Source organism: Ambystoma mexicanum, chromosome 2p (genome assembly GCF_040938575.1).
Source record: "Ambystoma mexicanum isolate Mex_15411 chromosome 2p, UKY_AmexF1_1, whole genome shotgun sequence".
NCBI lineage: Eukaryota > Metazoa > Chordata > Amphibia > Caudata > Ambystomatidae > Ambystoma > Ambystoma mexicanum.
Window position 1 is genome coordinate 126,455,323 of NC_090923.1, and position 23,583 is coordinate 126,478,905.

The 23,583-nt window shown below is 45.9% G+C and overlaps 1 protein-coding gene and 1 long non-coding RNA gene across 4 annotated transcripts in view; one reads left to right on the forward strand and one right to left on the reverse strand.

Moving 5' to 3' along the window:
• The window catches only part of LOC138566286 (uncharacterized), a 428,118-nt gene extending 415,973 nt beyond the window's left edge, over window positions 1-12,145 (reverse strand). Inside the window, exon 1 of the long non-coding RNA XR_011301889.1 lies at window positions 12,069-12,145. This is a non-coding gene — a long non-coding RNA (uncharacterized lncRNA). The remainder of the gene's footprint in view (window positions 1-12,068) is intronic.
• The window catches only part of CHCHD6 (coiled-coil-helix-coiled-coil-helix domain containing 6), a 3,402,742-nt gene that overhangs the window by 3,340,985 nt on the left and 38,174 nt on the right, over window positions 1-23,583 (forward strand). The gene's annotated exons all lie outside the window — the stretch shown is intronic.

The window sequence follows — 23,583 nt, forward strand, 5'->3', positions numbered from 1 at the left end:
GTTGGGGAGCTCATGCCAACGGGCTGACAGTCAGCGGTCGTTGGTCTCCGTCGGAGTCCAGACTCCATATCAATCTGTTGGAGCTGAGGGCCGTCAGGCTAGCCCTGAAGGCTTTTCTGCCGACTGTGTGAGGAAAGAGTGTCCTGATCCTGACGGACAACACAGTGGCCATGCACTACCTCAACAAAAAGGGGGGGGCAGGGTCACTTCCTCTGTGCAGGGAGGCGATGCAGCTCGAGTTCTGGGCCATCCAGCAGGAAGTTTCGATCTCGGCAGTTCATCTGGCCGGAGACGAAAACGTGATGGCAGACGCTCTGAGCAGGCAGAGCACGATCTCTCACAAGTGGGAGTTGGCTCAGGATAATCTCCTGGAGATCTTCCCCCTTTGGGGGACCCCTCAAGTGGATCTCTTCGCCTCCAGTGTCAACCGGAAGTGCGAAAGGTTTTGCTCGCGGGAATTTCCTCCAAAAGGAGCCTTAGGAGACGCGTTCGTGGTGGAGTGGTCATTCCTGCTGCTGTACGCGTTTCCTCCAGTCCCCGTCATCCCGCAAGTGCTGCGGAGGTTACGGAAGTTCGGTTCCCGGATGATCCTCATTGCTCCGGCGTGGGTCCGGAGGACGTGGTACCCGGACCTTCTCGACTTGTCCATCTGCCCTCCGCGTCGTCTTCCCTACCGAGACGATCTGCTCTCACGGGAGGGGGGTCAGGTTCTCCATCCAGAGGTCAGATCCCTCAACCTTCACGCTTGGCTTCTGAAAGGTTGAGGTATAGGGATTGGGACCTCCCTGAAGATGTGATGGAGGTGTTGCTTTCGGCCCGAAGGCCAGCAACAAAGTCTCTGTACCGTTGCCATTGGCGTAAGTTCTGCGACTGGTGTAGAGTTCAGAATGTGGATCTTTTTGCATGTGACATCCCCACGGTTCTGTCCTTTTTACTTTCTTTGGCCCACAGGGGCTTGCAAGTGGGTACCATTAAAGGTTACCTGGCGGCGCTGTCCATCTTTAAGCGCTCGTCTGAAGAGTGTTCTTACTTTAAAATCCCTTTAATTTCACAGTTTCTGAAAGGGCTCACTAATGTGTTCCCTCCGTCACCTTTCCTGGTGCCCGGTTGGGATTTAAACCTTGTTCTTAAGTTTCTTATGGGTGCTCCGTTTGAGCCTTTACATTCTTGCCCTTTGAGGCTGTTAACTCTGAAAACTGTGTTTTTAGTTGCGGTTACTTCCGCTCGCAGAGTGAGTGAGTTACAGGCACTTTCAGTTAAGCCACCCTTCACTGTATTTCACAAGGACAGGGTTGCCCTTAGAGTTCGTCCTTCTTTTCTTCCGAAGGTAGTGATGGAATTTCATTTGGCCCAGATGGTTGTTCGTCCGGCATTCTATCCTCCTCCGCATCCTGGTAAGGAAGAGGAGAGGCTCCATAGGCTTGATCCTAGGAGAGCTTTAAGCTTTTATGTTTCACGCATGTCCCGGGTCAGAGTGGACGATCAACTCTTTATTGGTTACGCTGGAAAGCGTTTAGGGCAAGCTGTGACGAAACAGACTTTGTCTCGCTGGATTATTTTGGCCATCTCGGAGTGCTACCGCTTGGCGGGTAAGGACCCACCGGCTGGCTTGCGGGCCCATTCTACCAGGGGTATGGCTGCGTCTACTGCCCTGCAGAGGGGGGTTCCTATTCGCAACATCTGTGATGCAGCCACCTGGGCTTCAGTACGTCACTATTCCCTCGATTCCATCCGAGCACAGGATCTGGCCTTTGGCAAGGCAGTCCTTTGCTCTGCTATTTGATTGGCTATTCTAAATTTTGATTCTAAATTCTTTCCCTCCTCCTTGCTCTGGTACTGCTTTGGGAGTCTGTCATAGATATGGAATACGTCGGAGGACCCAATCCCCTCGAAGAACAAGTTACTCTCTTACCTGGTAACGTTCTTTTCGATGGGATGGTCCGAAGACGTATTCCATATCGCTCCCGCCCTGCCTTCCCCGCTGCAGAATTTCTTTTGTGATTTCAGCTTACGTTCCGCAAGGCTTTGTGTCTGACTGGCAGTTGACTACTGTTACACGTTCTGGAGGAAAAAACTACAACTGAGGCTACGGGCGTCGTGCCTCCTACTTATCACATCGGATGACGTCGGACGTCGGAGGAGGCCCTCGACGACGGCGCATCGACGTCATCGACGCAGGACGCAGACGCCGAAAAAAAAAAGTTTCCGAAGCAGCACAGCTGTGGTGATTACATGTCATAGATATGGAATACGTCGTCGGACCATCCCATCGAAAGAACGTTACCAGGTAAGAAAGTAACTTGTTCTTCTGTAAGATCTGGTTCTCTGACAACTGGCTTTCGCAGCCCCTTGCCATTCGTGCCATTCCAATGATTAATCACTTTACCCCTTGTTGTACTACAGGTGGACGATTAAATTGCGTTTGATGCCTTGGGCGATGAGTGGGCGGTGACACAGTCCGGGGCATCTACAGGAGATGGAAGTCGTGTTCACACCATTCTCCAGCATTGGATCTTGCATGGATTCACATGCTTTGAATATTACCCGTCGTCAGGCTGGGAACCTCGGTCCTTTTTAAAATAGCGTTTTCCCTTGGAAAACTTTGACACTTTAATGTCCTATCGATGTCCTTTTAGGTGCTTAGCTACCACCCAATAGGACGTAGAGTATGAATAGACCCGCTCCTGCGGCTTCCCTTCAGATTTAAAAAGTCTCCAAAGTGTCGGGATCACCTCGTGCTCGTTTTGATTCTACACATTTGGTGTGTTGTAATTTTTTCCCAATGTCTTCGGGAAAAGCTTTGTTTCGGCCCTGCACTACTTGCGGGGTGAAAATGGTATATGAAGGTGACGGGCACATGGACTGCCTCTATTGCCTCTACCCTCATCACTCTGCCGATTCCTGCGACATCTGCAAGGGTCTCTCTCAGAAAAGACTGAAGGACCGCAATCGGCGGTTGATATCGTGCCTAAACGATGGGGCCTACCCTCCATCAGAGGTGGGGTCGGTGCGCAGCCTAGCGTCTGAGAGACCTGCTCCTACAGTTCCTCGCCGGTTAGCTGAACCGCCAGCTAAGAAGTCTCGGCCGCCTCTCTTCGGGAAAACACCTGATGAAAGGGACTCCTACATCGTCTAAGCATGGTCAGTCTGACCAGTCCCGAAAGCCTGAGAAAACGTCGTCGTCTTCTTAAAAAAAGGACAAAAGGGACTATTCGAAACGCTCCTCTTCAGGAGACCATCGTATGTTATCCTCGAGTAGAGAGTCTTCGAAGCATCTATCCAGGGAGTCAAAAAAGGCAGGATGGCCTGAAAGATCTGCGCCACAGCTGTCAACGCTGTTGACGGGAGTCCCGTCGTCGATGGTTTCACTGCTGGCTACGGTGTCTGCCTCCACGGTGGTGGTGTTGGCTCCATCGACTGCGGTCGACGAGGGCCCGAGGTTTTCGTCGACGGACAACTTTCTGCCAGCGGGAGGAACGAGAGATGGTGGTGGTCCCAGCAAGCCTCTTCTTACAGTGTGTTGGCCCTTCGTCGATGGCTGGAGTACAGAATGTTCCATCTGCGTCTCCTCTGCATAACCCACAGTCGGCGCTGTCCCTCCAGGTCTTATCTACACTGCAGTCCCTGTTGAGTCAACTGGATTCAAGGTTGCCTCCCGTGGGTACGCCCCATGTAACACCTTTCGTCGACGCGGCAGGTGTCCCTCCGCGTTCAGCACCGACAGCTGAGTTGCCAGCTTCCCGGCCAATGAGCACAGAGCCTCATCATTCTCATCCGGAGGAGGGTGAACTACCGGACTCTGACTCCGACCAGGGGCCCACGAACTCTATCTCTGATATCTCGTTGTCGCCATCGAGAGACCCGACATGGGAGTCTGATGTGGAAATAGAAGCTCCTAGGAGTCCAGCGCAACTGTCGCCCCGGATGACATTGGGCCATTTCATGCCATGAGGAAGAACGAAAATAATGTTTCCTATTTGACCACATGGGAAAGAGAAGGAAGGTGGTTTTCTTCGTTCCAATCCTGGACCATGTCTGGCTAGAAGGCCTACGCACCATGCGCCTTCCATTTTCAGAGCCTGCAGTCAAAGGAAGATTAGAGAAATAATTTAAGGCCCCGGACTCTACGCCAAAGTGTTTGATTTCACAACCCACCCCTGAATCAGTGGTGTCAGCGGCGGCTAGCCGGAAAGCCAGAACACAGCACAAATGCACTACACCTCCTGACAGCGACGCAAGAAGACAAGATGCCTTCGGAAAAAAGGTTTTAACAGTGGGGGCCACAACAGTTAAAGCCGCCAACTCGTTGGCGATTATGGCGCGCTACGACCGCGACCACAGGTCATATTTCCTGCCATTGGGGCTCCATGCTATTGGGGACTTGAACACACACGACCATGGCATGTTACTTTATATATACATACCCACGGTGCAAGCTTTAAAAACAATTTTTTTCATTAAGCGAGCAAGAAATAGAAACATTGTATCCCTGACATTAGACTCTTGCATCTGCATATGAAAGTTGTCTCCATGGAACAGCTGGGTTCATTGACCTTTGAGCTTTAGCGAATGAGACCTTTGAAGTACTGGGTAAAGCTGCAACAGTATCAAAACTTCCTTTGTCGAGAACTGAGGAATCCTTTCTGGTTAAAGTAAAACATCCTTTTTTCTGTGTGCATGTTTTGGGTATGCTCAGGCTTTTTCAATAAAGGTCGGTGCACAAATATTGCCCATGCAGAATCTACCAGGAATTAGCACGATTTAAGCTTCCAGGGTTATCTTGCCCTGATGGACTAGTGATGTGGGAGAAGGCCACTCATCGAAAAATAGCTTGTGTGGTGCCACTGTGATTGTTCCCTACCATGTCACTTACACCAACTTGGATTGACCAGTCAATCCTCCCCATATGTTCAAAACAGCCTGTTGTTACCAACCGGTAACCCATATGCATACCTGTCAGACAAAGTCCCTTTATTGTTTTCATGCAGTATAGCTTAAAGATTATACATAATACCTAGTTCAATCATATGTTTTCAAAAATAAATGTCATTAATAGAATGCTTATATGAAAACAATCTGTTTGTTTTATTTTTATCTGAGTGTTGTCCCACTCAGTTATTTTTTTTTTTATTTGTTTGTGGTTACACAGTAACCTTTACAAAAGGTAAAACATAATAAGAATACATAGACAAATATTAACATGTGTTCATATTTTTTCCTAAAAGCTTTACAGAATAATTTTACAGAATAAAATAAGTTAAAATAAACACCGGTGCAGCGTATTAACGAAACTTCACAATTAATACATTCCCAAAGTTACATTAATTTCTTAGGATCGACAGTTACAAACCACAATGCATTTTCAAGAATCTCAAAACTGAAAATTGTAGTTTTACTCGATTCCCGTGAAGCATATCTAACCATAATAAGCTCAAATCCACACAGTCAGTATTGGGAACGAATTGCGAGAAAGACTTAATTCTTTCAGACCTCAAACCATTGCATTCTGTTAGAATATGTCTTAGATTTTCCAATGGAACCGTGGATTTACAGTATCTGCATATAGGAACAGGTACACAAGCACCAGACCTAATATTCAAAATTTCCCCAGTACCTAGTACATTGAATCTAAACCTCATGAAGGTGTGCCTCCATGTTCTATCAGGAAATTTGAGCAAATACGGCTCGGTAAAAGTTGACAGTAATTTCTTGGTCAAAACTTCTCCAACAGTGGAATTCCAATCATGATGAAGGAGAAGAGTTTTTACCTTCATAGGGTTGGAAATCAAAAGCTCTCGGGAGACACCAACTTTTTCTAGACAATCAAGAGCTTCCCTTTCCATGTCTTCAAGAATCTTCGAAGTAACCTTCCCATGAAGAAACCTGCTGCCTATAACACCACAGAGTCGTGTCATTGCTGACAAGAAGCTTTCTATATAGTGCAAGCCTACGCCACTCTATTGTACTTTTAAGAGAAAAGAGTCCCAGTTCGTAACAGATAGCCGTCAGCGAACACACTTCGGTAGACACCTCACCATGTGTTTTAAAATGCAAGACTCATACCTTACAATTTCTTCCCTGCACCAGGGTGGAGCGAATTCCAGAGCGTAACAAAACTGAGCCACAATTGTATTACGGTACATGCGCAGGCAAGGCTCCATAGTGAATTTCCCGTACTTATAGTCAATTTTCTGCAATTGACTCATCAAGGGTACAATTTTCATTTCAAGAAACTCCCGGTACTTTGCCTTTTTTTGTTTTCATAAACCGGATAACCCAAATATCTCATGGCCCGTCTCACTGGAAGTTTGACACGATCTAAAAACCAAGAATATTTATTGGAACACCTTGTGTGACTTAGGCGAAGTATGACAGTTTTAGTGCAGTTGATTATTAGGGCGTTCACACTAGAGTATTCTTTAAATGAGGTCAGTAGACGTTGCAGGTCAATGGGTGTATGGTCATATAAGGTAACGTCGTCTGCGTAAGCATTCCAAAAGATCTTAACCCCCTCCACCTTGGGGGTTAGCAAAGGAAGATTCTTTTAGGTGTGAACCCACATCCGAAAAATATACATTGAAAACAGTGGGCGCAAAAATGCAGCCCTGTCTAAGCCCATTGGAGACCTTTATTTCCTCTGAAAATGAGCCATCTATACTCAGTCGGACCTTCATTTTGGTGTCTTCATGTAGGTGTAGAGAATTGACAAGAGAGGGGGGGAGACCAAGGAGACGTAGTTTGGTCCATAGCGTAGTTCTGTTGACCATGTCAAAAGCGGACGTCAGATCTATGGAGGCCAGATATATAGGCAAATTCCCCACAGTCCACGCCTGATGTTGCAAGATATTGGTTAATAGACCACCGGCGTCTGTCCCCACATATTTTCTAAATCCAAATTGTCAGGGAGACAAAATAAAGTCATTAATCCACACATGTATATGTTCAAGAACAATAGACGCAAAGATTTTTGAGTCTGCGTCCAAAAGTGTGATTGGTCTATAACTGAGAGGAGACAACCTGTCGCCCTTTTTATAAATTGGAACAACAAAAAACAAATGCCAGCTGGTTGGAATGGCCCTAGTAATTACGATGTCTTTAAAAAGGAAAAACAGAATTTTTGCCCACAAGGTGGAATTACCTTTGAATACCATGTTTGAAAACAGGTTGGGGCCCGGGGCCCGAGAGGCAGAGCAACAAGTGATTTTATGTTGAGTATCAGCCAAAGTGAAGGGGATGTTCCATGGGCACACTTGAATGTCCTTAGGCACATTCCAGACCAGTTTTGGCGAGCTGTAAAGAGAACCAAAATGTCCTGCCCAAATATCAGAGGAGATGCATGCAGTTTGAGCTCTAGATTGATCCTCACCTCTGTTATAATTAAGGACCAAAATCTACGAGAGTTGGAGGCCATTAGTGAAAAAAGCATGTCTTCGGCGTCCTTCTGATAAAGCTTGGCCCTTAATGATCTCAATCTAGATTTCCATTTGTTTTTCAGATTATTCAACTGACCACCTAGAGTATTGTTACCTTGCATTTTCCGGAATACACAAATTTCGCGATTCCTCTCTTTCTTTAAATTTTGCATTTCTAAACTAAAGGACTGCTTGTGGGTCTTAGTTACTGTAGATTATTTCATAATACCAGTCGGGCTTCGAATCACAGAATAGACATAGTTCTCAAAGACTTCATGTGAGTAAATAATCAGTTTCTTGTCAAGACCGTGCTTATGATAGTCAGTCAGAAACAACAGATTGACTTTAGTAATGTTGTCATTGTGCCAGGTGAGTCTATTGCAGGAGGCGTTAACCTCCAGTGTTGCTAAAAACTGGTTGTTATGAGGGATATGATATGCGTGTCGATAGAGTTTGAGCATTTTGTGATCGCTAGCTGTAGAGGGAGCCAATAAAAATCAGAAAATTGGTTTAAGATCTGTGTGCTAACGAAAACATAATCAATAGTGGAGCACACAATCCCATTGGACCAGGTGGAATGGTCCTGTAGTGCACCCAAAAGATTAGACAGAGGGAGCAGTCCCCAACCAGAAAGAAATTGAAACCAAATGTCCCCGTGTAGAGTTTTCCTCGAAGAGCCGTCATCAGCAGATTTCCCTGAACACACCTCCGCATTAAAGTCACCTGCCACAATGATATTCAATATATCACACATCTCTTGGCAATCCCGGATCACTGAGTCGCTTAGAGCAATAAACTCCTTTAGGACAAGATAAGGACTCCAATATACGTTAATAATCAGTAGATTAACACAGAATTCCCAGGGGCGAAGTTTCAAAAGAAGTGCAATGCAACCCTAATGAATCTTGAATGTGTTAAGGCATTTGGAATAGGAGTTGGTTTTAACAGCAATGAGGAGTCCCGCTGAGGGTCTACCTTTAGACTTTTTAACCGCAAGTTCTTGGTGTACCAAAAAGCCATCTAGAGACAGGGGGCGAGGGCCCAGGTTTCTTGCAAGCAAACAATAGTGGCGTCTTGTAAGATAGCACAACAGGCCAAGGACTGGAATTCCATGACAAGAGGAATAAAGGGCATGCATTCTAAGGGTTGTCTTTGATTGTTTGTATTTTGGATATGGAGTCTCTGAGTGTTTGGGCCAGCCATCTCAAGTCGATAGCAGAGGAAGAGCTCTGATGGGTGTCCCTCTATGTGTTCTGAGCTTGCGTTCCCATGTGTGAGACATTGGAGGCCCTCCCTTGCTCCTCTTCCCATGACCTCAAAAATCCCTCACTGTAAATCTCCAAATCGAAGTCAAAGCGTTGCAGGGACTCAATTTCGGAAAAGACAAGATCCAAAATGGTTTTTGCATAGAAAACCACCCTCACATAGTCAAACCTAGTGGGGTGAATATAATCGATAAGTTTGATGTCACTGGAGGAGATCAGAGAAAATCTAGGAACTTCGCCAAATAAGGACAAAATCCTGCTCCGATTAAGTGACGGAGGACCACCATGTGAGAACATAAAATTTAACATAACACTGGTGTATTCTTCAAAATGGGCTTGCCGCCATTCAACTCTGGTACCAGAGGCAGAATTAAATTGCGTTTGTCTTTTCACCTCGGATGGAAAGGCTACATTGAAGCCCCTCTCGTTTGAGTTTTCATGTCGAACACCGTCCTCCCAGTCCTTATATTGGGAATAATTTCTTCCGGCTTCAGTGAGCCTACCCACAGTTGACATATCAGCTCTCATAGTTGTTGATGCCTGCTGATAATCTGATCTAGAATTGGTCTGCTGAATGCATCCAAAGTCAGTTCCCATGAACTTGCTCCTGAGCTCTGTGTCACTAGTCGGCACCGTAACATTCGTGCCCCCATGCCTCAGTGGGATACTCAATTGGGCTATGGATGGCACCAGATTCCTGTGCTCAGATCGTGGCTTTCGGTCCAGAGCATCTTCACAGGTGCTGTTAGAGTAGCCTGGAAGTTGGTAGCCGGACTCTGTAGAATGCTCAAGAAGGTTCGAAAGGGCCTGCTGGACTAATATTTTTATATCCTCGCTGGGTGTGAGTTTAGCGTTATTGCTTGCACATGTCGGCTCAATCACTATCCCTCCTTGAGCTGTGGCAATTGGAAGTCCACTCAAAACGTCTTTAGGTGCAAGATTAAGTAAACACACTGGTGCTGGAAGTTTTTCGATGTCAAGAGGGTCCTGGATTTTCACATCCAGTAGATCGTTGTTTGTTGTAACTTCACAGGCACTATTGATATGACCTGGTGGTTGGATACTAGACTTTGTAGGATGCTCAAGTAGGTTAAGTAGGGCATGCTGAACTAATATTTTGATATCCTCACTAGGTGTAAGTTTAACATTTTTGCTTAGCAAAATCTCCTCAGCCTCAAAGCCACCCTGAGCCGTGGCTGTTGGAGGTACACTTAATACATCTTTAAGTGCAGAGTTCGGTGAAGACAGTGGCGCTGAAAGATGTTGGATATCACGAGTGTCATGGGTTTTCACCTCCAGAACAATGTTGTTAGTTGTTACTTTAGGTTTTAACTAGAAAAATTGTTTAATCCCTTGACTCTCTGTTGCGCCCGCAATTGTTGCTGGGCCAGAAGTGGAGTAGAGGTTTGAATGGCTGAAGTTAGTTTTGTGCCCTTATGACTCATTGCGTCAGTGAGGGTATTTTTTGCCTCACCATACTCTTTCCCCCTGTCCATAACAGCCTTAGCGCAAGCTATGGAATCCTCATCGTTTAATTTGCCGGATAGAGGGATATCCTTCAGGTTCAGCACCTGTTGGCTTTCTTCATCTAACTGTGTAAAATCAAAGACACCCTCTTCCGCAGACAATCCACAGATGTCTCTGATATTACTGTTTGTATTTAACACTTTCAGTGACGGTAGATTTTTACTTTTTTAGATGGATTTTTATTTATGGAGCCTTGTGTTGCGGCACTGCGTTTGAGAGCCCTGGCACGCATTTTCCTTTCTCTACGAGAGGTATGTTGGACAGGGACTGTATCGGAGTCCAAAGTAGAGTCCTCCTCGGCAGTGCCACCGTGCCCTTGTTCCTGCATGGCGCCCTCTACAATAACATTCACTAGAACAGATGGGCTGTTTGGAGTTGGAATGACACAGGGAGTCTCAATATTAGCGCCACTTATCTTCAAATTTGAGAATCCTAAAGTAATCTCAGAGGACAGTAAACCTAGCCGAACCTCCATACATTTTAAGTGTTCTGCATTAAGTAAAACCAAGCTCTTTAATTCTTCTTGTCCATTAATATGAGACAGAGGTACCTCATTATTACCACAACCCAAAATGTCAGCGTACGATTTGTACCCCGATTGTTTCATATCGTCAGTTTGTATACACTGATCATGGGTAACTTTCGTGTCGATCATTGCAGTATGCCCCAAAGAAGGGATCAGCTTCTCAGTTGCAAAAACAAAACCCTCTAGTCTGCTCAATTTCTCGGAGCAGTCAAGAATAAAAAGTCTCAATTCCTGAACCTCCGTATGTGTCCGCTCATGTCCCCTAGCCACAAGATTCAGTATTCTGGTGAGAACAGGAAAGGCTGCATATGTTGATGCCGTATCTTCAGTATTGAGCCCATCAAAAGAGGGAATAATGTGTGAGGCTTCATGATCCTGAATAGGTGGCTGAGTGAAGGAAGTTGGACTAGAACATTTTCGGGGATTAGTGGCCGATGGACTCTCTCCCATGCCTCCGATATGGGCCTGTTCTTCGCCCAATATATTAGATAAAGATTTCATTGGACAGCCTTCTTCATTAGGATATGAGAGGGGCCCAAAATTTCCAGCTTCATGAAGATGTACTTTGCCAACCCCACCCTCTCTTGCCCGTGCAAGGGTGGAAGGACCCCTAGAGAGGCGCACCCTCCTATCCAGCTCGGCCACAACAGCAGGAGCCATGAGAGAGGTGTCCGCGCGAGGTCTAGGGATAAAGTTTGCTTCAATGCTCTTGATTGGTAAGGGGGCCATGTCATCTTAAATACTTAAGAGGCTTTTTTGGGCCAGGTTATTCGGCCGGTCAAACTTAATTATTGCATCATCACTGCCCGTGGCATCGTTTTTAAGTGGTGAGCTCAGTACCTGGCCAAGGGTTTGTTCATTACCGTTGGCCAGCGGAAACTGCATTGCATTTCCAGTATCCATATTGGATGGCTGTAAGAGTAAGGGCGAGCCCTTAATGTGCCCTCCCCTGCAGATGTCAGAGCTGTCGCCGGCAGTAGCGATAGGCAATGTATATATTTGCTTTGCAACAGTAGAAGATATGCCAATTTTGCCACTGCGAAGCAGCCCTACCATAATTTGTATGTCGCACTGCTGTGTGTATAAGTTATTCACCAAAACAGTTCTTTACTTACTAAATGAGAGCAGAAACCCACAGCACACAGTAATTCTGTATATAGGCGAAGTTCACCGCCGCCCACAAATCAATTATAGACAGGCAAAAAAAAATGAAACTATGTAAACATAGAAATACAAAAAAAAAAAACCTCTTTGAGAGCAAAAAGAAAGACAAAAGTAGTAGAAAGATATTCCAAAGCTTAATTGCACAGGAAAATAGAAAGGGAAATGGAAAAGTACCTTAGGCTTGCACCCACGCCCAACCGCCTAACAGCCCAACAGCCTTGACACTTCTGAGGCACTTCCGTATGCGCGAGCACCGGAGTTCCTATAGTGGAAGTGCGAGAGCGAGGCTGGTTGGGATGTGTCTGTGGGCGTGGCAGCAGAAGAAATTGCAGGGGAAAGGAAAAAAAAGAAAAATGGGGAAGGTGAGTATGGCTCGTAGTAATAGATGGAGCACAGAGCGCGCATCCGTAAGTGCCTCAGAAGTGTCAAGGCTGTTGGGCTGAGCTGCTGCCTGTCCCGAGTTCGTGGAGATTTTGCTTCCATCTGCGAAGGGAGTCACCAAGAGGAAGTTTTCATTGTGCTGCTACACGGACTGCTTATTTTGACAGAAATGTCTTTTGCTGGCACGCCCACAGACACACCCCCAACCAGCCTCGCTCTCGCACTTCCACTATAGGTACTCCGGTGCTCGCGCATCGCACGTACGCATCCGGAAGTGCCCCAGAAGTGTCAAGGCTGTTGGGCTGAGCTGCTGCCTGTCCAGAGTTCGTGGAGATTTTGCTAAATTTTGCTAAATGTTAAAGAAACATTACATCAAACATTAGATACCGAAAAGTTTTTTTTATAAAACAAAGCCAAAAGAAAGTATATAACACTCTTCATTTAAGTAAGCTCATGTTATTCCACAAACAGTTAACTCAAAATCAATTGTTAAATTTGCTAACGTGTTTCGGATATACATAATCCATCCTCTGGGCTTTGAGTTGTCTTTCTTCCCAGAACAAACTACTTTTACATGTTCATCTGTATACCTAAAGTGGCTAACAAACAGGATTGTTACCACCACACAGTTTATGTTTCTAATAATCTCTTTTAGAATATTCCCCATGTAGTGTAGCAGACACTAACCTCTGATAGTGTTAAGTGCTCTTGAGGTGAAGTCGATCTATAAGAAAACATATACAGACCTTCCGTTAGCTAGAAATCCCTATAAAAATTATGAAGTAAATTCACGGTCTAACACACTTTGTATGTAGCTCAGATAAAGGTTATTCATTCTTCACTCACCCAGCCTTGGCTGTTTAGGTACCCCCAACGTGGTCCTTCACATGCAGGGCTGACTGTTTCAGGTCATCTGCCTCTCTGCAAGCAATTCGACACTGGAAAAGGCCTTACAGTCAAGAATCTTCTAAGACTAGATCTTGTGTGCAAGCACCCGTTCGATCCAAGTGACCAGGTGTGTGTTAATAGGTGCAGCACATAAGCGAATTTGGTTGCCAAAATCCTCCCTGTAAGACCACGGGACCCAACATTCAGTGCCTCGTGTGGCCCTGGACACCCTGAAGCACTACCTTGCGGGTCTCCAGACGAGGTATGGGATTTTATCAGCAGGCATTTTCAGACAAGTAAAAATATATTTGAACTCTAAAACAAGCATTTTTTTGTTATCCACGTTTCTTTGAATATGGTAGTTAATGCATATTGAAATATGCATTTTACCTTAAAACTTCTTCTAAAAATAGCACTGATAATGACATCTCCTTCCTCTGCTATGGCTCTGCTGGTACCAATCGTCTGAACATATATGTAGCGATGCGTGGTTGGAAGCGTGGTGCTGCATCCTCTGTGCCAGTTGTTTCCACTTGTTTTGCTGAGAGTGTGTGTGATGAAATGACTACTGTTATGCAGGAGTACAGGGATGAGTAGTGGATACCTCTTACTCAGCCCAACACTAGTAATGAGCCAGCCGGAATACCGATCAGAAAGGTGGAAGAGGCATAGCCTAAAAGGTATACTTTAATCATCTATGTGGTGATGTGGGCTGAGGGCAGGCTGTACTCCACAGAAGTGATGTGAGCTATCAAAGAAGCATCCAAGCAATAATAGTACTGGGGTACCACATAGGAGAATGTCCCAGTAAGGTTCATAAACAGGAGAGATTAATTAAACAATGCCAACACACTAATCAAAATTCACTGTAACCGCCTCCCTCTCCCCCTGTCGCCCTACAAGAGAAGAAACCGGGCATGCAACTTTAGGATGAAAGAGGCACTCTGGGTTTTGAGACCTGGGGAGACGGGCAATATTTTCAGCAGAAATGTTCAAGGTCGTTGAAGAAGTCTTTAGAAGGGTAAGGAGCGGACTCATACATTTCTCCAGGGTGCTTTAAGTTAAACTGGGAGACGGATCCACTGAAAATACCTTTTTGGTTTGTTCTCAGCAGGTCCATTTAGGATTCCCAATGGGTAGAATTGGCGGTCTGACGCATTAAAGAGAAATTTATAGTAGCTCGAAGTGCATAGAGGGGCAAAGGTAGCTCCCGTGGGTCCTAGACCAGTTACAAATGACTTGAACATAGTCAAGTCCATAATAAGAGAAGATTGAGCTTGGAAACCGAGCCCGGGGGTGTTCCTTTTGCTTAATAATTGCAGAGGGAACCCAGTTCAGTATCTCCAAGGATAAGGGGAGTCCTTGTTCTGCTCCTCCAAGCCAGAAAGGTTGCCCAAGAGCACCTGCCAAAGGTGTCACCAAAGGTGAGACCTATTAAGATAGAATCTATTAAGCAGGTAGGATTTGTTGGACGGGTGGGGGGAAGGGTCTTTCTCCCTTCTTGGAGCCTGTATCCTCACCTTTATGGCAGAGGGCTTTGGACAGACTATACCCCGAAAGAGGTCCTTGAGAAATCCTTGTGCTTCCGATGGCCAAATTGACCTGGGGGTGGGGCGGTTTCAGATCCTTATATAGTCAATCTATCACAGTGGATTGATGAATTACAAGCCTTCTGTAAGGTTCAATCCTGGCTGCTATGATCAGTGTCTTTTCCCTGGTGATGCAAGTCCCAAAGTGCTTTGTCTGCAGGAAGGGAAGAGGGGCACAGAAAGTATGGGAGACCTGGGAGATTCCAATATAGTGACTCTTCTCTGGTACTAGTTTCCTGACTGCCCCAACTCCACCATCGCACCTATCTGCAGTGCATCAAAGCAGGGGAGTTGCTAGGTCTGGAAAAGACTCGGGGCTAAACTGATTTCAGAACTGTTGGGATTGGGGGCTAGCTAGTCTTTTGGCTGTAGCTCCTGAGATTCTATCCGGGGCTACAACCAAAAGATCAGGGGCTATAGCCCCCTTAGCCCCCCCTAGCAATGCCCCTGCATCAAAGAGTCTCTTGTAAATTACCATCCGCTGCAACATCCCCCTGGCTGACGGAGCATGTCATTAATACTCAGGGCCTCTCCCTGCCCTCTTAGGGCAGAGTCTATCCTCCCGAAAGGTGGAAAGTCTTTCTCAGAGAGAACAAGGACTTTTATTGGGCTGTTTTTGGTGTAACTCAGACCCAGAAAGTGAATGCAAAGAAGGCACTGACGAAAGGAATCACCAGAAACCAAGCTTACAATACAATGGCACCAAAGGGTTCTGCGCCGTCTAATTGTAGACTCCTAGAGGCCACTATGTCAAAACTAGACTTGTCTTCTATTTGACTAATAATCTGCCACCAGGTACTGTGAGCACACACTTAATAATTTAGAGTGTTGCTGCACACAGGGAAAGTAGTTCCTGGCTGTTGGAACTTTGGGATCCATCGGGCTATGTGCAGGAATACACATGCTGATCTGTAGTGCCATATTTCCAAATTACCGGGCAGCTGATGTGGCTATCAGTAGACAGTCTCAACAGAGTTTTCAGCATGGCACACTATGAAAGTGGGGTCTGATTAGCAGACCTCACTTTGAGACAGAATTACCAGCATCATTTTGTAAAATTAAAATGTAAAAAAGCTTAGGCCAGTACACCCTCACAGCATATTTGCCTTTGTTTCGGGAGTAAAAGTGGCTGGTATGTGGCTTATCTGTAGGGCTGACATAGTGCACTTGTCAATGTGCATGTTTGTTTTAAGCAAAGACAACATTGGACATAGGTCTGACAGTGGTTTCTGGGTGGGGACAGGCTATATTGTCTACCTGTAGTTGGAATATTGTACTTAAATGGTGCTGTGTGCGATTACCAGCACCCAGCACCATCCGCATACTGACTGAATCTCAAGGCCTGTTTAAAGAGATAAAATGAGAAAGGAGGTGGGCATGATAAGGGGTCAAGTGGCCTTTAGTGCTTGAAATGCAGTTGCAGTAGATAGATTGAGAGATTGATTTGGGTGTTTTTTTCTGTGACATTAATGAATGATAGCAGTTTACAATTGTTGCCTTACGTCTTACGCTTTTCTTGTCTGTAATCTTTTAATTCAAAATTAATGTATTGTTTTGCTCTGATTTCTATTTTGATTGCTCTGAATTCCATTGTTAAAGAATTAATGAAACGATTATTTAACAGTTATCTCTTAAATTTGATAAAAAAAAGTTTTCATGACTACATCAAATGTGTACTCTTTTGTTTACTCTTCCATATCGAGATTATATAAACTTTCTTGCTTTAACTCTCATATAACATTAAAAGCTATGTTCTCCAACTTGGGGTCTGGTATGGATTCACAAGTTCATGAATATTCCCTGTCGTCAGGCCGGTAATCCTTGGTAAAAAGAAAGCAGTCTTGCTTTAAAGCTTGAAAACTGGCTTTCTCCGATCAACTGCACCCATCCAATGACAACCGTCGCACTTAGCCCCACACCCAGTGGCCATCTTCAGATTTTTAATGCACGCTTCAGTGCTGAGGGTCATCTCGAGTTGTTCTTCAAGCAATTTGTTCCTGTTTGTAAGTTTTTCAGGGATAGATCGTGCGATTTTCGTCCATACCCCTCTCATTCACTGACAGCCGGTCACTGCCTGCACCCGGGACCCTTTGCCGGTGAAGATCGACCGCTACAATATCGGTTTTTCGTTTTTCCAGTTTGGAAGGCCCAGTTGAGTCCTAGTTGAGGCCTACTTCGCACTTCGCCATATCAGAAGATGGCAAGAAGAGTCTTTTCAAGCTGTGCTCCACTTGTGGCTTGAGGACCATCTATGTTGAAGACCGGCACACAACGTGCCTCTATTGTCTGCTACGTGACCATGACGAGGACGGTTGTGAGATCTGCCAAGACAAAGATGGAATTTCCTAGCGACGTTGGACCTATAGGATGCCTACTTCCACATCCCCATACATCCAAAGCATCGAAGGTTCCTGTGTTTTGTGGTTCTGGGACGTTGCTATCAGTTCAGCGCTCTTCCCTTTGGTCTGAACTCTGCACCAAGGGTATTTACAATGTGCCTAGCCCCAGTGGGCAGCACACCTGTGCCTCAAAGGCATACAAGTCTATCTGTACGGGAAGACAGTCTCATCCGGTCCCCCTCTCAGACCCTGGCTGTGCACCACACCCTGGAAACCATATGCATTCTGACCGTGCTCGGACTCTCCATCAACTATCCGAAGTCCTGCCTGGTGCCATCGAAGAGCGCTCTGTTTCTGGGTTGCCTGCCTTAACAAGTGTCATCTCTGGCTTTTCCCTCGGAAGAGAGCGTGGCAGCTCTTTTGGGGAAGGGGCCTATCTATAGCTCAATCCATGGCGGTTTGCGCCATCAAGTCACTAATGGGCATGAAGTCGTCCTTCATTCACCTGATTTTGTTTTACAGGCTACAGATGAGACCTCTGCAGGAGTTTCCGGATGCCAGATGAGTCCAGATCACGGGCAAGTGGTCAGACTGACTTCAGGCAAGCCGTTCAGTGGAGGGGAGTACGCAAGCACGCTACGCAGGGAGTGCCCCATTTCAGGATCCCCCGTGCCAGGCTATGGACACCATGGACGCCTCCCTGGACGGATGGGGGCACACAGCGGACAGTCCCACACCAGAGGCTTCTGGAGGAGCGGGCTCTGCACATTAATGTTCTGGAGCTGCAGGCTGTGTTTTGGGCCCTCAAGTGTTTACTACCTCTTCTGTGAGGGCAGGAGGTGAGGTTCTTTACAGACAACACCACCACTATGTTTTACATCCGAAGGCAGAGCGGGACCCACTCCCCACTCATTCCCTGGAGGCACAGGCCCTGTGGCACTGGGCCATTTTTCAGGATATGTTTCTCATCTGTTTTGATCTGGCGGGCATCAAAAACACTATTGCGGACTCCCTAATCAGGGAGCTGCGGTCCTGCCACTAATGGGATTCTCATCAGGCACAGATGTCACGTCCCTTCAGCATGTGGGGCCGACCCCCGATGGACCTCTTCGCGATGGCAGTGAAATCGGAGTACCAGGCAATCGCCAGCAGGTTTCCCCAGCCGGGGAGCCTGGGAGATGCTTTCTTGTTCATGTGGGAGGACCTCTTTCTCTATGCTTTCCCTTCAATCCCACTGCTGCTATGTGTGATCAACACAATCAAATGCTGTCGCGGCAAGATGCTACTCATTGCTCCGGCTTGGCCTCGCCAGATCTTGTACTCGGAACTGCTCCTCATGGCAGTAGCACCTGCCATCCGGCTGCCTCCTCTTCCCGAACTCCTCTCCAGAGAAGACAGAACGATACTACACCACGACCCAGCATCGCTGAACCTAACACCTTGGCTCCTGCCGCCCTAGGGTTTGGGCATTATCACATTCCTCTAGAATGTAGGAAGTTCCCAGCAACAGGCAAGGGCGTCCTCTGTGCTATCGTGTTTCAGCCACAAATGCTCAGTCCTGGATCCGTTTCTTTTTTCAATCTATACCTTTCTACTTGCTCCTGTGATTTCTTCTTTTTGGCATCTCTCACCACTTGTATGCTGACGACACACAACGTTTCCTTTCTTTCTCTTCTTTTATGCCTGAAATTCAGTACACTCTTACTTCTTGTCTCTCAGCCATTAAGTCTTGGATGGCTTTGCACTTTCTCACTCTCAATGCTGGGAAAACCGAGATCCTATTTTTCCCTGCCAACACATTCTCTCCACCACTATCTATCTTTTCCACCATCAACTCTTTCTAGTTCTCCAACTGCTCGTAATCTTGGTCTTTATCTCGACTCTAATCTTTCTTTTACCCACCTTCTTTCCCTTAAATCCCGCTCTTGTCGCTTTCACCTGCACAACATTCGCAAAGTCCGTCCCTCTCTTACTTTTCAGTCGACTAAACTGCTAATTTCTTCTCTTATATTTTATCGACTCTTCTATTGCTTGGTTACGCTTATTGGTCTTCCTTCTTCTTGCCTCTCTTCATTGGAACCTTCTTCCGTTATCCGTTCGGTCTATCACTTTCTATTCTCTATTTCGTGTCTCTTTGAAAACTCACTAACTTCCTTGATTGTTTGCTTTCTGATTTGATATTCAACTACTCTATTTTCAATAATTCTGTACTGCTGTTTTTAACTATGTACAGCGCTTTGGATAAAAATGCTTTATAAGATTCAATAAAATACAAAGGGAAACGCTTCACTGTGTGGTGCAGGGCTCAAAGGATTACTCCTCTGGGTAACTATTGTCTTTAGCCTAGGCGGGTTTGGCCCACGCCTCCATCAAGGTGCATATGGCAGCCATTTACCGGTACACACGGTCACTGGGCAGGCACTCCCTGTGATCTCAAAGGCTCGTCAATGGATTTCTGAAAGGCCTCTTCAGGACTTTCCTGCCGGTGAAGGCTCCTGTCCTAGCTTTGGAGCTCAATGTCGTTCTTGCTTAACACATGGGGCCTCCATACGAACCATTGCATCAGGCTCCTCTGAAGTTTCTGTCATGGAAGACGGCTTTCCTAGTGGTCATCTCCTCGACCAGGCAGGTCGGGGAGATTCAGGCTCTTTCCTGCAAGCGCCCATACTTGTCTTTTCATGCTATGAGGGTGGTGCTACAGGCCCATCCCACCCCACCTTTATGCCACAGGTTCCTTCTGAATTCCATCTCAACAAACCCTTGGTGCTTCCGGTCTTCTTCCTGAAGCCATCAACGTCCCTGCTGAAAGGTCGCTGCATGCGTTGGACGTTGCCCATGCCTTGAAGTTCTATGGGGCACGCACAAAGGATTTTTGGAAGACATCTCAACTCTTTGTACATTTTGGATCTGTGAATCATGGGAAGGCCCTTTCGAAGGCTTCCATATCCAGGTGGATCTATGGCTGCATCATGCACGGTCATAGTCTGACTAACAGACCTCTTCCAGGCTGGCCGAGAGCCCACTCCATAGTCTCAGCTCACAGCTTATTTATACTTTCACTTGCAGTTAGTGAAAGAACGAGTGCAAAAGAGTGAGGCTGATGTGATGAAGCAGACTGAGGCCTGAAAGCAACCTCAGAAAGAACTTGCACAGATTGGAGATAAAGTGCAGCAGAGCCAAAGCTTTGTTTTACAACAAGAAAGACTCATTGAGCAACTACAGAATGAGCTGAAAACACAACAGCAAACCAGTGCAGAGATAGAGAGATAGTTCGCTGCACTGGGTAATGCATGTACCGAGGGTGCAGACACTGTAAGTCGCCTGCATTCCCAATTGAATGACCGGACTGGTCATAATAGAGGGTTGTTAGATGACATTGTGACCTCAAATAACAGATTAAGACATTCAAAAAGGAAAATAGTCAGTTCATCATTAAAGGCGATGAACTCACAAAAGGAGTTTGATGAAATGTGACAGAATGTAAATATTCTGAAACAACGAAATGTACAACTGGGACTAAGATGCATTCAGGTTGAAAGTGGATGCAGAAAAGGAACAGTCAGGTTCTCATGAACTGACCATGTTAGAGAAGAAGGTAATGAGTTAGTAGAGCATGTGGTCCAAATAGAACGTGAACTATTAGAGGCAGTGAATTTCCGGGGTGAGCAAGAGAAAGGGATTAGTCTCCTGAAGGAGCATGCCACATACAAGGCTCACAGAGGGAGAATGAATAACTTCAGCATGAGGTGCAGCAAATGAAAGATTGGTTGGTAGCTCAGAGAAGGGTGCTTGACATTAATCAGGCTTTAGTGTCAGATTTAGAAAGCCAGCTCTCTGGCTACCAACTGGAAATAAGGAAAGAGAGACACAGGTGTGAGAGTCTCAAAAAGGAAATTAAAATTATAAACAGGCTCTGAGGCACCCTGACCAATCAGGATATGGGACACGGCCCACTGATCAAGGGGAGACACCCCTCCCAGCAGTGACCTAAGGCCAGTCATTTACAACCACTCATGTACAAATGGGAACCAGCCTGATGCATGCCATCTATCCAGAACAGGGTGACAGCAGTCAGTTAGACTTAACCAGGACTAGCCCAACTGATCCAGAAGGCCAGTCCCTGTCTGATATTGATGAGTGTTCCTCTGTACAACACAGAAGGGAAGGTGGCCGAGCCATTGTAGCAACTACAGCATTAAACTCTGGTGTTCCGCTGCTGGTCATTTGCAAGGCTACTACATGGTGGTCCATGGACACCTTCACGAAATTCTACTGTGTCGACAGGGATTCCAGGGAGGAGTCCAGAGTTGGCCAGGCTGTGCTGCGCATCCTTTTAGAGGTGAGTCTGTTCCAAGGGTAAGTGGTTGTACTTCTGTTGAGCCTTGCTACCTCCAGTGGTTGTTATGTACTGCTTTGTATTCGTATTCATGAGCGTGTGAATCCATGCCAGATCCCATACTGGAGAAAGGAACAAGTTACTTACCTATAACAATTGTTCTCCAGCATAGGTCTGTCATGGATTCACATGCGAACCCTCTCTCTGTCCCCGGTGTGGCTCTTCTTGGTACATACTGTCTGTCACCTTACGTGCTTTTCAAATGTGAAGATGGCCACCGGGCTTGGGGTTTAGGGAGATGGTTGTCATTGGATGGGTGCAATATGACCCAGACATCAGTGATTGTTTAATTGGAGAAAGGCAGCTTTCAAGCTTTAAAGCAAGACTGCTTTCTTTTTACCAAGGATTTGCGGCCTGACGACAGGGAATATTCATTAGCATGTGAATCCATGCCAGACCCATGCTGGATAACAACCGTAACAGTTAAGTAATTTGTTCCTTTTTCCGTATCATGAACTCTTGTTTATCCTTCCTAGCACGTCTACATGTGCTGCCTGCAATCTGCTGGTTCGATATTTTGGTTCCAGGCATAGTGCTATGCCATGGTCCCTTTAACCCACTCCTCTCATGGGCATGTACCTCTTGGCAGTCTTCACTGTGTGTCGATTGAATGTCATCTTTGGACCTCTTATGGGCATCTGTGGTTGTTGTCAACTGGGTCCTTTGCTGTCATGTGTGCTCCTTTGTTGCCACGCGTGCTTTCTTTCCTTACCACTTTTCCTGTCACCTGTGCCATTTTTCAGGGACCTTTTACAATATGCTCAACCTTTTCTTTTTCAATTACCGTTTGAAAGAAAACATTGACATGAAGTTAAATAATTATATTTCCTCAGCCTGAAGTCGTTAGCTGATTGCATCTAGTTGTGTCATCGGCCTCGTCTATAATCAGGAAATTACAGGGAGCTTTTTATAAGTGGATTACAGCCTACTCTTGATTACAGCCTGATTATGGGAAGGCTGGACAGACTTTATCCGCGGCATTATCCGAAAAGCATTTGTGTGTCAAAAAAGGTGACATGGCCTGACCTGTATCTTGCAGAGGTGGCTGAGTGCACGTATGTGAAAGCCATCTTTGGCCGTGTCTGAATGTATTTCAGCTGTGTCTGAATGTATTTCCGCTTTGTACAAAGTGAGCCACATGTTGCCGTGCATATTAAGGACTCAGTGGAGAGACACTGTGTTGTGGCGGGAGGTTCTCCTCCACTTTACTGAGAAAAAATGAAGGAATTGCCGCGGGCTGAATTGCCACCCACGGTAATGGCTCCACACACCCCCACGGAGTGCTATGAAATCCATGAATGGGGGCTAATACCACTGTCTCCTCATTTGTAATCTGTTTGTAAATTTGCCAGACCTAATGTCAGTAACGGAATAAGAGTTTGACAGTATTTCTACAGAAGAGTTCATCAAACTTGGGATTAGGTCCATGATGGTCTAGTCTGATCAGCAGCTTTGTGCCATCAGCACAGGGATAAAATGTCATGCCAAAAAGAATGCATGAGTTTAACGAGAGCTTAAAAGTACCACCAAATAGTATTGGTGACCTGGCACTTCACAGCTCGGTGCGATCGGGTAGGAATTGCCTCAGCTCTGCACGTTCATGTTTGTAATGCCAAATCTCAGTAGGCGGCCAAAGACAATGCTGCAATTGACTGTCAAAAGTGCATGAATCCAAAAGCACCAATGCTCTAACACTGTTAGGGACAATTATCATGATGTGAGCCAGCATAGACTAGACGACATCCTCTTATAACTCAGAATGTGTGTCTCCTTTTCATTCTATCTCCTCACTCCTCTATCTCATCCTCTCCCTTATTTCTTTCTCTCATCCCCTTTGATTCTAGTATTTCCTTCCATTTTCTTTGCATCGTTTATAACTGTCTCTATTCTTTGACCCCCCCTTTATCTTTTTTCCTGCCTCTCTCTTTCCACTCCCCATCTCGCACCTTTTGCTCTTAATTTATTTCTTCTCTCTGTCGCAAATCCTGCTTGTGCTTCTTCCCTTTTCTGTTCTTTCTGACACATTGTCCCAAATATTGGAACTCCCTTCCTCTGTTCATCTGCTCTTTCCCTTCTTACCATATCTATCGTACTTG